General features: G+C 34.9%; 1 pseudogene; it reads left to right on the forward strand.

Moving 5' to 3' along the window:
• The first annotated feature begins 721 nt into the window (after window positions 1–721).
• On the forward strand, window positions 722–3,207 carry LOC149235174 (uncharacterized; annotated as a pseudogene).
• The last annotated feature ends 13,557 nt before the right edge of the window (window positions 3,208–16,764 follow it).

The following is a 16,764-nucleotide window of genomic DNA, read 5'->3' on the forward strand; positions in this document are numbered from 1 at the left end:
AAAAAAAAATTGACTAACTGGCCCTGCGTTTTCATTTGGCTTTCTCTGCCAACGAAACTCACTGGAGTCACTGAGCAGAAGCCACATCTGAATGTATCAAAGGAATCAGGCTCGAGGTTTCGATCCCGGGACATGTGAATTATTTGGCTACCATGCTTCTGCGGCTCCACTCTAAATCGTTTTGATACTTTCTGAATTGTCAAGCTAGGATTTAACCGTTTTTAAAAAAATTTCTGTGCCATATAAGACTAACATCTGCGTTTTGTAGACTGCCAGAGTTAGTCTCTACAGAACACGGTCAGACGGGTTATTACTCAATCTGAGGTTGAATATGTTCGAAAAAACTTTGAATTTAAATTATTTTGCTGAAGTAATTCTGCTTTCCATTCTCTAATAGAATCATTACCACGCTGACGATAAAATTTCTTCTATTATTCGGAGCAGGTAAATGGTAATAGACAACAGCAATCGACCTTGCATCGAATGAGTACCGATGCAATTCATCACAACAGCTCAGAGAGCCCGCATCCTCATTTCAAGTTCTTGTATGTGACACACAGAACTGGTATACAGACCGGTTTCAAGACATGTATCAATGCCGTATTAAAAAAAACATATCAACGTTGTTTGCTGAGCATACCTTTTTCAAGACACGCTGTTCACCTCTGTTTGCAATTCATATACACACCGTGTTAGATACCACCGTTTGCAATTTATAACCATGCGCGCAGCCTTCACACGCTGCCAGCAATATACAGCAGGCACCAAAACGCCCCAGCGTTACAGCTCCAGCAAACGCCCCAGCATTACAGCTCCAGCAATCCACGCACAGAACAAGCCACTTCTCCAGCGCTCCACCTTCAGCAGTGCGCTCCTCCAACTTGCTCTGATACCAATTGTTGGAGAGATGCACAGCTAAATTAAACAACAAATAACACAGCAGGAAAAATCAAGCACATAAGACACAGCTTTTAACGTGGTTCACCCAACCAATCTGGGCTACGTCCACCAAACATAGGCATCAGGAATATATTAATCAAATTTGGAGATTACATCAAGAAATCCTCACACTCTCTTAGCAAACATCCGAATGGTTGCCTGTTATATAGCCTAGAGAATCTAACAACCTCATAACTCCCTCACATCAAATATAGGAGGCATTAACTCCCTCCCAACAACCTGGAGCTAATCTAGGAACTGAATCCCTATTGTTGTCATCAGCTGAGATTTTTCCTATTGTGCTTAAACAGAAAATCTCAACATTTCTCTCGTACCTGGAGAAGGAATCTGTGTTGCAGTTTGAGCCTCTGCAGTAGTGGAGCCTCATGGAACGTGCTCAGTAGTTTTCGCTTTAGCATGGGCCTCTCCTAAAGAGAAATTTGTGAAAGGAAGTACTTATTTCAGGAGGTATACAAAATTCTATGGTACCTCTGTGGATGCAGCTACAAATTTGGTACATGATGCTCTGATGGACTATCAGAGGTGGGAGACAAAAATTGAGAATTGGCAACATCCTATCCTAACAATGAAAGGCTTCCTGAATGGTACAGGTTTACATTGTTCAATGAACTGTACTACCTGGTTGCAGGAGGAACAATTTGGACAGATGGTGGACTCCCAGTTGAAGAAGACAAAGACAAGATGTCATGTTCTCAGAAAAGGTCTAGGAAAAAGGAAAATAAAGCAGAAGTGAGAGTAACAGTTTCAGTGGAAAATGATCAGACTAATCATGTTGCAGAAGTTCAGAGGTTGAATGGTTACAATGGTGCTGCTGATACAGATTTTAATGCTGTACAAGATCAGAATTTTGAAAATTGTGGACAAAGAACAGAAATGAACTCTGGGTCCTCCAATGACTATGACTATGCTTTACTAGCTGATGAAGAAAATGTTGGTCGCTTTCTGTATTTGGAAGGTGTGGAGTATATGATGTGGTGTACATATGATGTACATTTCTATGCATCTTTTGCACTACTTGATCTCTTTCCAAAGATTGAACTTAATATACAACGTGAGTTTGCAAAAGCTGTATTAATTGAAGATAAGAAAAAAGTTAAATTTCTAGCTGAAGGTAATTGGGGAATTAGAAAGGTACGAGGTGTTGTACCTCACGACCTAGGATTGCATGATCCCTGGCTTGAAATAAATGCATACAATATTCATGATACAAGTTAGTGGAAGGATCTGAACTCAAAGTTTGTACTAGGGGTTTATAAGGATTTGGTTGTCAACTGGTGACATGACTTTTAGCAAAGGTGTGACGGCAGCTACCTGTGCTTCCATTTTATACATGGAGAAGTTTGATCGGGATGTTGATGGTCTCATTCAGAATGATGGAGTCCCTGATCAGACATATGATACTTAGATAGTACATGGCTTTAGTGCATACTGGGGAGGTCTACGGATTGCTGCACTTCAAGATGCCTCTGTAATGGCCGATAAATAAGGTCGTAAAGAGTACGCAGCAAAATATAGGAGGAAATTTCAAAGGGCTAGAGCAGTATATGAAGAGAAGCTTTGGAATGGATCATATTTTAACTATGATAGTGGGACGAGCAGCAACAACAACTCAATTCAGGCAGATCAATTGGCTGGACAATGGTATGCTTGGGCCTCAGGCCTACCATCACTTTTTGACGAGAACAAAATACGAAGTGCTCTGCACAAAATATATGATTTTAACGTTATGAAAATTAAAGGAGGAAGAATGGGTGCAGTGAATGGCATGCATCAAAATGGAAAAGTGGATGAAACGTGCATGAAATCACGGGAGATATGGACAGGTGTAACATATGGTGTTGCTGCAACAATGCTTCATGTAGGATTGGAGCATCAGGCCTTCATTACAGCTGTGGGGATTTTTCTAGCGGGCTGGTCAGAAGATGGTTTTGGGTACTGGTTTCAAACACCTGAAGCTTGGACAATCGATGGCCACTATCGGTCCCTGATCTACATGCGTCCTCTTGCAATATGGGCGATGCAATCGGGTTTTATCCTCCTAAAGCTATTCTAGAGACACCCAAGATAAATCTGATGGAGAGAGAACATGCATCCCAGTTTCGCACCGGAATTGCAGCAGTTGTTGAGGCTTTGAAGGATGTGCATCAAAACAGACCATGTAGTTTCTCGAGTTCTCAGTTCGGGTGTCGTTGGAAGTGTGCAGCTAATTTTAGCATTATTCAAAGAAACACAAATGAACTTTGTTGAATTATTCGCCACTTTTTGAAATTATTCTTAATATTGTTTGTTTAAATATTATTTGATTTTGTTGGAGAATTTTATTTTCAAGTTTGTAAAATGTATTTTATTAAAAATAGGCCTTGGAATTTGCCTATTTATTGCGTTGTTTGTAATAGAATGAATGGGGAATTTTTCGATCGTTATTGTAACAATGTTTTGGGCTTTGGACCTTGTAGATACTTTCTAAAGAAATATAATAAAATTTGAAGTTTTCAGTTTCAGTGACTCATCTGTAGGTTTCTTGATGGTCAGTGTTTCCTATATTAAGTCTTTCTATCCTTTCACTATATTATGTTTTTCTATCTGTTTTCCATCTTGTTATTTTCTTTTTTTCTTCGATAAGAGTAAATGATTTAGAATTCTTGCGCTATTTCATAATATTCAAGCAACCAATGTTGTTCCTTTTTAAATAGACATAATTCATCTTTGTATTCTTTGTTTAGCCAAATTCTCAGTTCTACTTCCACCCTCGTTAAAATTGATGTCCTAGTCAAAGGTTTGCTATCTTGCCTCTGTTCAGGACTCATTTAAAAAATCACTCATGAGAGATATATTGACTCAATCACTCAATGGATTTTTCCCTTATATTCGCCTTCAAACAAGCTCATTTTCCTATTACTCTTGATAAGTAGCCTAACATCAAATCTTTGTGTACTCTAGTGAGAGAGTCGTCTGAAGAACCATAAAGGCTAGATTCTGGCCTAAAATTGGTGTTTGGTTAACTCTGTATTTTCCTCCTTAACCTAGGAAAATTATGGAGGGATAACAATACTCACCCTAGAAATATGGCCTGGTTTTAGACACCCATTCCTCTGGCCAGGCTTTTTCCTAGTTCGTTTTTGTATTGTGTCTTGTGTACCTGTAGCTTCTTTTTCCAGCCTACGTGATTTCTTCTCCGTAACCTTCACACATCATTTTGTAGTGAGGAGCACAGTAAGAATGGGCAGTGACAATGACACCTCTCTCCAAAGTTTGTATAATAAAACCATGGAGCTCGCGGTAGGATTCTAGCCGCATTCAGCTTGAGATTTTGAACATTAAATCTGCAAAAAATTTGACGTTTTTTTATGCAAAACGCGATTTTGTTTTTGTAAGTGTGTCGAAGGATGTCTTAGTATAATATCCTTTTCATTATATTGTGTTATGTTTCAGAGATTTTCTCGTAAATATCCTTTTCTATTGGTCTTTGCGGGGATGTAGAATTTGAAAGGGAAAGATGATCCCCCGTCTCACACCCTGTGGTTTAAACTTTTTTCACAATGATTCAATATGAGCAGGAAGGACCATTTGAAGATGAATTTCTTAAGTTATGATATTGGTTCAATGTTATTTAATTTGTAGTTTTTAGCTTTCTCCTTTTAGAGAATGGAAGACTTGGGGAAAATTACGGTTTTCACAAAGAAAGGTTCTGGTAGGTTTCAACAATTATTTACTTGAACATACTAAGCAGAAGGGTTTGACATCTTTTATTGAAATTGTTAATTCATGTGTCTTTATTATACTCTGCTACTTGTGATATTGCACGGAAATTTCAAAGTATTGGTGGTTCAAAATGGTTTGGAGTGCCTCTTGGGAGCTTGTTTGCATCTAGAAATTGGAGATGACTTCCGATTGATGTTGATGGGAAGTCAGTCCTTTCTTTTCAGCCGCCGAAGATGTGCAAGACTCAACTGACATGTTGGTTACTCTCAAAACCTTGCCTTAATTATGGTTTATACTTTTCACTTGTTCCTCAACCAACTGACCATTCAGAGTTTGGTTTGGTTGGATGCACAATACAGTGGAACCTGCAAATCGATAATTCGCCCCGCAAATCGATAATTCACTTGGATTATCGTGATTGCCAAGGACTTGTGAGTAGTTGGGGTGCGCACACATTATTCATTTCAACTTATTGTAAGGTTTCATTTTCATTTATTTCTCTCGAATTAAAATCTGATACATGGAACAATTAAACCTAACATGTCTGTAATCAATTTTAAATCCCATCCAATTTCCTCTACACCTCTGTCCTTGTCTCCATCTAAATCTCACACACCTCCAATTATATTTCATTATCCATATATTTCACTTAATTTTTATCACTACATTCCCATCCAATTTCCTCTACACCTCTGTCCTCGTCTCCATCCAACTCTCACACACCTCCAATTATATTTCATTATCCATATATTTCACTTAATTCTTATCACCACATTACCTACCCCTCCCTTCACTTGGACCTACAGTTGCAATTGCTACTTAATTGAAAATTGTAGAATCTATCTATTTTCGTTGTTTAAAGCATTAATAAAGGCGTTGCTTTTTCACCTCACTTTAAATAAGGTGTTGTCAGCCTCCGACATAGATAAAACTTACGTGGACATAAAGTCATGCATTATAAGATATATTAATTAAATAAAAAGTAAAGATAGTGATTGTAGAGGCAAAATCCAAAGTAGATTTAAAGTTAAGTTTAGTGATAAGTATTAAGAGAAATAAATTAAATAAAATGAACTTGAGTGATCGTTCCAATAAGTTCCAAAATGTATTTCCGTTAAAAGGAAGCTTCCTTGAAACTTCTTTGACCGACATGGCATGGAAGATGTTCACCTTTTACATATAAATGAAAAAAGTGATTGGAAAGTAAGCTCTAAATAATATTTAGAGACGAGGATTCTTATTGGTTAACAAGGAGTGGCTTGCATAGCCTTTACATTGGAAGATTCGAAGAGTTTAAACACTATATAATTTAACTATAAAATATATAAACTTTATTTATTTTATTTGTGTATACAAAGAGTGATCGATAATTCATTTCATTTAGAAAATAGTATCCGTTTGCCTTTCCATACATACTATATGACTGGCCAAGCTCTAATGAATTGGATATTAATTATCTTTGTAATCTTCTGATATTTAGACGTTTAAAAGTTTTGGGGGAAATTGAAATATAGCAGTGAACTTTTATGGCATCTGAATTAATGGAATTTGTTTTTTTTTATTATTAAAAGATTAGAATTTTAAAAATATGGATAAGTTTTATGAGTTTAAAGTGAAACATTATATTATGGTCAGTGATGTTATTATTTTATTTTTGTAAGAATAAAGTTAATTATTATTAAAAATATATAGTAAAAATAGTTTTTGTAATGATTATAGAGATATTACTTTTTTGGACATAGTGTTTAAATTGAAATTATTTTTGTAATGGTTTCTAAGTCTTATATTTAAGTTTTAACTAGAATTTATTTTTAGTTTAATTGTTATATTGGTAAGTTGGCTAGAACTTTTCATGGTAACATTTTATTATAATTGTATCCTTTGTCTCCTATATATACACAAGGGGACTCTATTTTAGGATCACCAAAATTTTGTCTTGTATATTGTATTTATTGTAAAAGCATGTTTCATCGCCCTGAACTGGACAATAAATACTGGTTTCTTATAATTTTAAAGGAACAAGGCTCAGATAATTTGGTATCAGGATATATAAACCTAGGGTTTGGCTATGTCAAACAAGTCGTCTTGGTGTATTCGTTAAAACTTATTTTCTCAAAGGATTTAGATGTGCAACTTTGGACCATCTTGAGAAGTAATCTCAGGGAACATATGGTTAATTTGAAATCTCGTTTCTTTATACTTTAGAGATATGTTCTGAGGATTTTTGGGTTCAAGGATGCTCATTAAATCAATTTCAAACATACCAGTTTGGAATTCTCACTCTAAAATATTTCTCGGGACATTCAACATGTTAAAATTTGGACCATATCGAGGATATATCTTGGGAAATGCTAACTTAAATTATCATTGTTAGATTCACTATAATTTTTGAGATATACTCTTTACAATTTAGGGTTTGTGAAGGATCCTGAAATCGACTTCAAACAAGTGAACTTGAAATTTTTTCTATAACCTATTTTTGATGATACCTTAAAATATGAAATATTTAGAGATATGAGGATACTTAACAATGTACGTCAAATAAAAACATCATAATTATATTTGAGGAATTGAAAATTTGGTAAGCTATACAAGTTTTCTCTTGGTCATAATACACAAATCAACAAGTCTTGGGAAATTAACCATAACTTTCACTTGATAGTTCAAATTTTGATCAAACCTATGGGATTCCAAATAAAAAGTAATAGAGTAGTAAAAACAAAAATTTCATATTTAGAAGGGCTCAAGTATTAAATATATTTTAAGAAAATTTCAGCCATTTAGATATTATACGAATTAAGGTTCTAAGGTACGTAACTTGCAAGTCACATAATATTTTACTAGAAGACCATTTTCTTTTGGGTTATTGAAAGTTTTGATAAAGAGGAGTACTATAATTATTATTATTGCCCCACATTCCCCACAAGATATATCCAAAATATACAACACCAATGAAACCTCCTAAAGGTCCATTCATGGCTCATGAAGAGATAAAAGATGTCAGCTTTTGGGTAACCATGTTGGAAAGTGAGTTGTCATAGTTGCAAGAAATAGATAGAAAGGATATTTTATGAAAAAATGAAGACAATGAGGAAGATATGGATAAGAATATGAAACAAATTGAACAAAATGTTATAGAAAATGTAAATGAGAGTTTATTTAAACTTGATAACATGTATGTAGGAATTCGTGAAAATAGAGGTAATATTCAAGTTGAACAATTTGCAAATAATAATATTTTTTCAATTGGATTCAACTCTAATGGTGGAGCTACTCATGAATGGTTCCATGAAGGTGTAAATGTTCCCAAGGTTGAATTAAAGAATTTTTATGAAATAAGTGCACCAAATAGAGCAATATTTTGAATTGCATAATATTATGGATAACAAGCAAGTGATTTACATAGCAACTTTGAACTTTAAGATAAAATCCTATTGATGTACAGTGGGTAGTTAAAAGGAAACCACATTCTTATAATTATACATAAGGCTTATGTATGTTCATTTTTCTTAGGGATATATTGTTCTTTGCTTTAGATAATTGCATTGCATCATTTACACATTGAATCCAACCCACAAAATTATAGCATTATTCAACAACATATGAAATTATATCGAAAGAAAAATATCATCATCAATGCATTGAAACATAAAGGAAAAATAGAATATAAACATTCAAACATAGAGACACCAAGATTGGTCGGAGACCATGGCAAAACCCAATCAAGGGGAAAAACCTTTCAGTTTCTTCTTCTTATTAGATAGTCATTGAATGTTTCAACAAAGAGAGAGTACAATGATCCATATCTTCAACCACAAAACTATCTAGCAAAATCAACTAAACAAAATCCAAGAGATGAACCCAACAATGCTAATAATCAAATCTTTGATTAATAAGCATGTGGTAAACTATCATCGGCTCTCGGAATTTGCAGTCAATTGTCAAAATTAAACCCTAAGTTTCAACCGCAAGGAGAGAGAGATGTGTGTGTGGTTGGAACCCTCCTTTTGCACTCATAGGCCTTTGCATCTATGGTTGCAACCAAAAATATCTTGTAGCATTCCTGTGGCTAAGAACCAAAAACTCTACTCACAAGTTCGAGATTCAGACCCTGTGACTTCAGACTTGTACGAACCGATCTTTGTGAACTACTTGAGACCTATGCGATTGAAACCAAATAAAGTAGAATTATCATGATGATCATGATGATCAAATGTGGGTAAATTTTCATGTATTTATAGCCATCCATGGGTATCCAATTTCCTTTTGTGACAACTTGTCTTTTTTGTCCTAATGTGGGTTCCCATAAAAAATATTTTTTCCTTAACCAAATCAAATTATTCCAAGGGCTAATACGGGTGTTTCTTGATGTGGAAGATTGTCTAAACGAGGGAATTTATCCTTGAGATACCAAAAATTAACACCCTTTCAGTTAGGCAGAAATTATTGATTCCAACATATGTCCCATCAAAAATATCTTGTTAACATCAAATATCATCTTTGCTCATCCCTGCTTATCTTGCTCATCCCTTCTCTACTCATCTCTTCTCATATTGTAGACACTCTTGAATCTAGAAGAAGAAGAATTTGACATTGGAGGGGAGCTCAATCTAACACCCTCTCTCAATCTGCTACCACCCGGAATCACTACTAGTGGGAAGCCAATATTTCTACCCAAGAATCCTTTCCAGTGGGGAGCCAATGCTACAACCCATGAAACTTTCCCATCAGGGAGTCAATGCTACAAACTCGAGAAACTCTTCTATCGCGGAGCCCAATGCTACCACTCAGGAAACCACAAAAAATAGGAGGAATGTTAGTTACCTTCTGGGGGAAGGATTGTGCCTTTCCCACTGCCTAGCAATAATAGCAAGGATACGAATTACCATAAATGGTAAGGATCAAGCCTATCCTATTATTTGTTGATATTCCTAACTTGACCCTCAACAGTCAGTGGTAGAGCACCTTCATCTCTATTTTGATCAGGATTCTACTTAGCATAAATGGGAAGGATCATGCCTAACTCAAGCATCCAACACCCATTGGTCAGATGGGTGGGGAAGATAGATGCTAACTGGGGTATACTCTGCATAATCCGAGATAGAGAAATTACATCTTCCACCCTATGGGTAGCAGATGGGGGTGATACCCTATTTTCTAGATATTCCTCAACCCAGGAGCCCTACATCTCAATTCATCACCTTAGGAGCTGAGATAAAGGGGAGGAGTGGACTCATTATCATCGATTAGCTCATACTCTGACTAGGGATGGTCACGTCCATTAATCCATGCTTCTCTCTATATAACAAAAACATATCAACGTGCTCATATCTGGTACCAGCTTAACCAACCCATTGAAGATTTCAATCACATTGCCTCATACATTACCAAGGGCAACAATCCTTTACTTTCCTTTTTGTGCAGGACATCAAATCAAATACTATGTTAAAACAAATATATGTTAGAAAAGGATACCATATTCATCCTCCTCATGGAGAAAGTAACTGCAAGAATAAGCTTGACTCATACAACATTGTCTCAATTTATGAAGATATATCTATCCTAACTATATACATGATTTTCTTCCAATCTAATCCCATCTTTTATTGTCACAATATATCATTGTCACAACCAAAATCTGATGAAACAACTCTCCAAAGAGATTCATCAACCAAACCTCCCCACATCTAATCATGGTAGTAACCATGTACTCAAACATAGTGATGGTTAAATATAGACTTTTATTTCTTGCTCATCAAAATGTCATGGTAGAGCCCAAGCTAAAGCAACACCTAGATGTGATATTTCTATCAATAATGTTTTCTAACCTAGTTAATATTAGAGTATCCATGTAGAGTCATATCTCAGGTAGTATATCTCACAACATTTCATTTGGGATGTAGAGTCCAACTCCCTATTATGATTGATCATCAAAGGCTCACTACCTGTCAAGAATATATTTTTAACATATAAAACCAAAAATCAAGGCCTACGGTGGACAAATTTAGAAGTTTGAATCGGCACATCTTCCAGGATGCACCAGTTAACTATCAATTTGTACATGCCAAGCTCGAGGAGCTTGCATTGAACCATACAATTATTTATGCTCATAGAACTCTCCATCATCTCATCCATATCTGTATGTCTACCATACTCCTGGTGTGATTTTGGTATTTTTCATAGGATTTTAGATTTTGTATCCTTTAAGCTCAATTGCACCGATATACCTTATGTCATGCTGTTAGGAGGCTTATAACAACACCCTTAAGACTTTCTCCCAACAGTGTTGAAAATGTAGCAAGGAATGGATTCTTTGACTTGTGCCTTAGTCAAAGATGCCAATTCAAATTCAATCTCATATATGATTCAATTAGCTGCTAGTAAACATGTGTGATGTGGCCTATGATTGAGTTATTTACAGTTAATTTGAGTTAGATGGCTTTTGAGTGGGATGTGTACAAGTTGATGGCTAAAATTAGCTATCTAGTGGAGATAATTCTAGCATATGTTAGTTGACTAATATTTAGTTCAAGAATAGAGATACTAATGATTTTACTGGAGTAGTTGACTTTATGTTATCTAAAACTTACTCTTGGGTAGCTAGTTGCAACTACTAAAATTTTCCCTAGTATGCCATGCAATTTGATTTTCCTATCAGGATTAAATGAAGGCAAAAAATATATTTATTTTGGTACATAGTTTTTTTTAGGTAGAGCTTCAGAAGAAATTAGATCAATTCTCTTGGGAAATTTCTATTTTTCAAGAGTAGAATTGCAATAGGAAACATGTTCTCTTAGCAAGCATTATTTGCCTAGGTGTTGGGCAAGCCTTGAGAGAGAGTTGATGAATATTGCATGGAGCTTAAAGCTCGAACTAGATTCTATGTAATAGATCATATTTCTCAGTTGATTTAATACAAGAAATATGGGTTTTTCCCAGTTGGGTTCCCTAGATAAATTTTATGTTCTATGTGTCATTGTGTTTTTATTCATTGTTTTATTTCCGTTAATTTTTGGTAGAGAAATATTGTGGATTTTGTAATGAGTTTTCTACATGGTATGAGAGTTGAAAAATAAGATAGAGATCAAGTTCCTTGATCACATTCAAAGCGCATTGGAAAAAATGTCAGTGAGTGCAAGAATTCTACAAGTGCATAAATCATGTCATCATATTGCTTTAGGAGAGAGCATGCCCTATAAGGGATTTCAAACATTTATTCATGGAGGGATAGAATGGAGGTCGTGTTAGACGATAATGGGGGTTTTGTTATACATGAAGGTTGTTATTCCTAAACCTCCTGCATCATATGCACAACAACTTTCTCAGTGGAAGAAGGATACTTCCAAAGCTAAGAGGATTATCGTAGAAGGATTTTGAGACCATATTGATCCAAATGTGCAAGGAAAGGATACAACATTCCAGATGTTTAAGGACCTTATTGGTCTTTCAAAAAGAAATAATGATGCTAGAAAACTTTATTTGAAGGAAAATTTGAGGAACATTTGAATGGGCAAGAATGAGCCCACTGGAACAAATCTATTTAGGTTTCCTCAAGTGAGGGATGAACTTGGAGCTGTTGGAGAGATAGTTCCACCAACATATCTTGTGAGTCTTTCTCTTCTTGGGCTTAAAAATGTTGGCATAGCTTCCAGGATGCAATGAATGGTAGAGATAGTAGAGATAATCTCCTTGATTGGGAGAGATTATGGTTTGATCTTTGGTAGGAAGGGATAAGGAGGAACACAAGGGATGGAGTCTTAGCTAAGACAAAAGATGAGGGGAACTTTTCTTTAGCTAGCAAAAGGAAGAAAACCAAGGGAAAGATGGCCGAAGGAAAAATTGAGTTTAGTTAGAATGGAGGCAAGGAAAAGAAGGCTCTTAGCAAGAACGTGTTTTCATTGCCATGAGTTTGGAAATTATGCTACGAAATGTCCAAACAAGAAATCCAATAAGCATGTTATAGTAGCAACAAGAATAGAAGCAGTCTCTTCTCAGTTCGAATTCAATTTCTCCTTGATAGCTTGAATCAAAATATCACTACGGGGAAATGTGTGGTATATTGACTCAGATCTTCATTCCACATGACAAGGAAAAAATGTATCTTCATAATTTTGGAGGAGGAAGACATGAAATTCCATATCAAGCTTAGAGATAATGGAAAACACTTGACCAAAGTAGGTTTTTTAGGTATATTTGAGAGGGATTATGGTTCCCTTCTACATCCCAATAATGTTATGTATGTTTAATGATTGAAAAAAACCCTTGTATCAGTAGAAATCATTAAATAAAAAGGGTATGCTGTTGTGCTCAACAAAGGGAAGGCCTACCTCAAGTATTGTGCTTCAAGGAACGTCAAGCAGATTGGGGTTATAATCGAGAACATCTAAAAATTGGAGGTTGATGTATGTGCAACCTTGAGAAGGAAGGCATAGAGTTCCTAGAGTAGAGATGTTGTGGTTGAGAGAGAGAAGGATAGATCTATCAATATGGAGCCTCAAATAATATTGTAGTTTTAGTCTAAGCTAGTTGGTAGTTAGGTAGATCAATAAATTGTTGATAAGGACCATAGCTAAGGGTGAGTAGAGGTAGCCACTCAGAAAAAGGCTTCCAGTATAGGGAAAGTTTGAGCAATGTGGGTAGAGTATTTGGTTAAGGGGTCTTAGAAGAGAGTTGAGGCCCCAAACACCAAGATTCATACAAACATATACACAAGGTACATGGTTGTTTCTAGTTTAGTGGGAACAATTATAGCAGTAGAGGACTTGGTAAAGCTGAAGGAAGATCCAGGTGGATGAGGTTCTTCCATGAAACCCTTCCTTGCTAAGAGGGAGTGTTGAAATCTAGCAAGGAATGGCCTATTTAACTTGTGCCTTAGTCAGAGATGCCAATTTTAATTCAATCTCATAGATTCTTGAGTTAGTTATTAGTCAACATCTGTGATGTGGCCTATGACTGAGTTATTGTTAGTTAATTTTAGTTATATGGATTTCTTTGAGTTGTGGACTAGTTGATGCCTAAAATTAGATATCTAGTGGAGTTAACTCTAGTGTCTGTCAGTTAACTGATCTCTAGTTCAAGAATAGAGATACTTATGAGTTTAGTTGAGTAATTGACCTTCTTTTAACTCAACTTACTCTCTATTAACTAGTTACAATTACTAAAATTAGCCTGAGTAGGTCATACAATTTGAATTACCTATTGAGGTTGAATTAAGGTGGAAATTGTATTTATTATGGTAGATAGGTTTTTGTGGGTAGATCTTGATAACAAAGAAAATAAATTCTATTGGGAATTTGCACAGGGAAATACGATAAATTACTACTTTTTAGGGGAAAAATTGGGCTAGGAAATAAGAGCTCTTAGCGGGTCTTATTTTCCTAGGTCTTAGGAAATCCTTAAGAGAGATTTGATAACTACTACATGCAGCTTAAACATTAAATCAAATTCTATGCAATAGATCAAATTTCTCAGTTGATTTGATACAAACAAGAAGGATTTTCCTAGTTGGGTTCCCAAGATAAATATTGTGTTCTATATTTTACTATGTTTTTATTCATTATTTTCCTTTTGCAAATATTTGGTAGAGAAATCTTGTGTCTTTTGTGATTATTTTTCTCTCATTAGCAAGTGTGAGGTTTCAAAGATTTTATATAAGAGGTTGGGGCTAGGGCTGGGAGAAACCTTCTCTACACAAATAAAAACTTGCCAAAACTTCTTCAACAACATCATATGGTTATTCATGTCCATAATCATTCCTTCAATAGTAAAGTGTCTTCTTTTGAAATAATACTAGTTGTTAAAATCTCATGAAGAGTTTCTCCCTCTAAATGAGAAGGATCTTCAATAATCATCATTCATGACATCAACTTGTGTATCATAATATTGTCATGGTATAAGAAAAGTGTCAGATCACAAAATATATCAGTTTCTCAAACATATATCATAATAAGTGATCATCAATTTCTTCATGATCACCTATGAACATGTCATCAAACATTCATCAAGGGCTAGTGTCATCAAATTTCATTAAATAAGAGGAGATACACTAGGAACAAACCCTAGAGAAAGAAGAAACGAATTCGACCATATCTTGTAATTCATAGGCAGGAGTTACCACTCCTTAAACTCTCAATATAGAAGGACATATCAAGAAGAAAAGTGTGCTAGTGTTGATTGATTCGAGTAGTACCCATAACTTTATTCATTGTAAGACACCCAAGGAATTAAATTGCTTCCTATATCCACCACGAGAGTGTCAAGTGATAGTTGCAAATGGAAGAACCATAATTTTCTCTAAAAAGTGCCATAATATCAAGGTATCCATGCGAGACTATGTATTTAATAGTACAATGATTTCCATTCCAATGGGTGGCGTTGATGTTGTACTAGGAGTCCGATGGTTACAATATTTGCTTACGATAGCTTTTAATTTTAAAGAACTTTTCTAGGTTCCAACTTCACAGAGAGGGATGTGCTTGTGGCTAAAACCCTCTAGTTGTACTCATAGGATTGCATTCATATGGTTGCAACAAAAAATATCATGTAGCATCCCTATGGTTGAGAATCAAAAACCTTAATCACACGTGGAAGCTATGAACCCTACAATTTCATACATGTACAAACCAATCTCCACAAATCACTTCAGACCTCTACGAGCCAAACCAAAAATAGTAGAATAATGATGATGAAGATAAAATGAGGTTTAGTTGTATTTATAGCTATCCATGGGTGCCCAATTTCCTTTTTAGCCGACCTATCCTTTTTGTGCACATGTGGGTTTCCATATTAAAATATATTTTTCCTTACCAGAATTAAATTATTCCAAGGGCTAAGAGGGGTCTTTCTTGATGGGGAAGAGTGTCCAAATGAGGGAATTTGTCATGAGCTACCAAACATAAACAATTCACAAGAGACTTAGAATTACAATATGGAAAAGCTTTGGAATAAGACCATTTTAGAAAATTGAAAAGAATCAAGCTTTGGTCATATTGAAGCGTAATTTAGAATTTCAAATTTTGGCCACATGGATGCATAACATAAGAAATGGATATTTATTGAAATATTACATGGGAGGATTAGAGGAAGCCATTAAACATGATATTTTTTCTGAAACATCCTAAAATTGTTATGGAATCTATGAAATTTTCTTGTCATATTCAAGCCAAGAATAAGGCTACACACAAGTCTACCTTGAGAGCATAGACAAAAGGGAAACATTTTTTTTTGCTTCATCACACAACCCAACTTCAACCTACTATAATATCATAGAATTAAATGGAGGAAAGAATTAAAAAAAAAGAATATTTGTTGGTTGTAACAATAAATTGTAAAAAGGGCATAAATGTCAAGGAACAAAATTGCTCACCTAAGAAAATAATAATGAAGAGGAAATATATTAATGTATACAAATGAGGAAGAAATTTTAACCTTAAAAGAGAAGGAAATACAGTTGTAAATTATATAGAATGTTGATTCACATAAGTGTGATATATTTTTCATGGATTGATAGGTTTTTTAGCTCCATTGAGACCCTTAAGAATGACGGTTACATTAAAAATAAAAGATTCATATGTCTTGTTAACTTTGGTAGTACACATAACTTTTTAAATAAAATATTGGTGGATCACCTCAATTATGTTGTATATCCAATGAAAAAATCTCAAGTTTTAGTTTCCATTGAAGTATTGGTTGTTTAGGAAAGTACCATAGCATTAAAATTCCTACGCGAGAATCTGATTTGTAAAGCTCAATGTATGCCATTCTGACTAGAGGCATACATTTTGTTCTAAGAATTCAATAATTTAGAAAATTGGGTACAATTTCTCCAAACTATAATTAACTATTAATGACTTTTGAATTGTAAGGAGTTCAATATGAGATAAAAGGGTTAAAATCTAGAACTTTTTAAGCAATCAAATATCATAGAATGGAAAAACACCTATAAAGGGTAGTAATGGAATTGTTTATAGATTCTATTCTATGGAAGTTAACGGGGAGGATGAAAATATTATTGAGAAATTAAAAGACACATTGGAAAGGAACTATAGGGTATTCTAATCAATTCCTAAAAAATCTACATCCATCACAAGATCATGAACATAA

The sequence above is a fragment of the Pinus tabuliformis genome, chromosome 8 (genome assembly GCF_031772625.1).
Source record: "Pinus tabuliformis cultivar Carrire ecotype Pingquan chromosome 8, CPIR1, whole genome shotgun sequence".
Classification (NCBI taxonomy): Eukaryota; Viridiplantae; Streptophyta; class Pinopsida; order Pinales; family Pinaceae; genus Pinus; species Pinus tabuliformis.